Source organism: Austrofundulus limnaeus, unplaced genomic scaffold, assembly GCF_001266775.1.
Source record: "Austrofundulus limnaeus strain Quisiro unplaced genomic scaffold, Austrofundulus_limnaeus-1.0 Scaffold58, whole genome shotgun sequence".
NCBI lineage: Eukaryota > Metazoa > Chordata > Actinopteri > Cyprinodontiformes > Rivulidae > Austrofundulus > Austrofundulus limnaeus.
Window position 1 is genome coordinate 669,866 of NW_013952460.1, and position 2,183 is coordinate 672,048.

Sequence of the window (2,183 nt, forward strand, 5' to 3'; positions counted from 1 at the left end):
ATTTATATATAAATATAAACAGTACTAAATGTCAGAAGCTGAAGGTACACAGGAGGAGAGCCCCCTAGTGGCTGACTGAAGTATGGTTTTTATGTCTCGTCCCTCCATGTAAACCATAAGGATAATTTCGTCATTAAAATACATTTTAGATTTTTTTTTGCAGATTTTAACTTTTTTGTTTTTCATAGTTCTTACCTTGCTGCTGTGTGTTCAAATGTTATTTTTTACATGTTTAATTTCCATGAGTTGTTAAGTGTTTTAGTAAAGTGTTGTATTATAATGTGATTGACAACTTGTCAGTAAGAAATGGAGGGCGTGTAAGCGAGACTTGTTTTTTATGTTGTATTCTTTTTAAATCAAGTGCCCCACTGACACTGGCTTCTAACATGTCAGAACCCACAATAAACATTGTTTTCTTCAGCTTTATTACTGTTGATGTTTTTGACAAAACTGTCAACAAAATAAAAGGAAGTCTTTGTTTTTTCAAACGGTTTGCCAAGCGTTATTTTCCACTCAGTTTGATGTGTGTTTTTATAAATCGCCGGGGTGCAGGTTGTCTTTGGGCATTATGGTAATTTGTGCAAATTATGCATCTCTCTTCAAAAGCATTTTGTGCAGCAGAAAAGAAGGGAGAGGAGTCAAGTGTCTCACAACGCCCTTCAAAAATCACGCAGAAAAGATGCGGCTGAAAAGAAAAGCTTCAGTTCTGACTTGGCTGCAGGCGTTTTAACAGGACCTCAGGCATTTATTTCAAATGAAGATGTCTCCTTTAAAGCCTAGAACAGCACAGTAACATTAAATCTTTATTTTAAGATTCGTCAAGTTAATGTAGTAACATTTAAAACAAGACTTGAAATTTATTAAACTTTGTATCCATTTTTAGAGTCGAAACTGAAGATTTTTTGYTCAAAGAAGCTGTTTTTGATTTGTTGCTGATCTGATTTTATTACACAGTTCAATTTTCAGACAAAGGATATAAATACTGAATAACAATTGTATTTTTATTATGTAATATAAACTCTTCTGCATTCTTGACCATCTCTCCCTGTCCCTCTCTCTATACATATTTATTTGGTCAACACAAAAAATATAGTCTAAGTTTTTTCAGCTGACTTAGTAACATTTCGATGAGCTGAATCAAAAAATCACATTTGTTTTCCTCCATCAGGTCAACCTTTTGAGCTATAGGCAAATCTTGATTTTTTTTTTTTTTTACGATTCCGTTTACATGCATTTTTTATTTTGTTTCAATTTCATTTATTTCACGTCCTAGAAATGAAATTACCTACATATTCAGAATGCAAGTTAATGAACGATGTCATCAATTGTGAAACGTCATTTACATAATTCGCTTCCGGTCATGGCATTTTAGTAAGAGTTTAGTGAAAAGCATCTATATTGCATAAAAATGAAATTGGCTTCAACCAGACCTTGCAGAAATAAACCGGATGTTTTCTGTTAGATCTGCGGCGCATACACTCTTGTGCCTAACATCATAAAGCGTGCTTACCATGCTTATTTTGGTATGAAACTTGGAGATCAGGACAAAGCTTGGGCGCCACACATGGTAAGCAAAGCATGCACTGAGTATCTGCGTCAGTGGACAAAGGGCAAGAGTTGTCTGAAACAGAAGTTCAAGCCCTAAATTTGGACCAATGATGATGATGATAACATGCACTTACATGTCCATAACATTAATTAATCCATCAAGGCGGACTGTTACATTTACAGTAACCGATGTTTGTAACATTTCATCAATAAAATTGTGTTAGAAAACAATTTATATCTTAAAAATCCAATTCAGGTGAGAAACAATACTAAAAAATCAACAGATGTCAAAAAATGTAATTATCCATGATGATCCATTTAGACAAAAAAACTCGGATTTTAAAAATGAGCCAAGCATAAAAACGTGACCTGATTGATAGGAATGGATGTTATTTTTGGATTCAGTAGTGGATGTTTGTAATAAATCAATTGTCAAAAGATAAACTACTTAAAAAATGTGTAACCCTGTGTACTAAATATAATTTTTGTGACTTTTACCTGGATAAAGAATATATAAAAGTAAGTATATTATTTACAGTATTTTGCTTATTGAAAGTACACAAGGTGAAGAAAAGTGCTGCTGGCATCATTGTGAGTAAACTACTGAAACTATGAAATTGTTTTTTTTTTTTTTT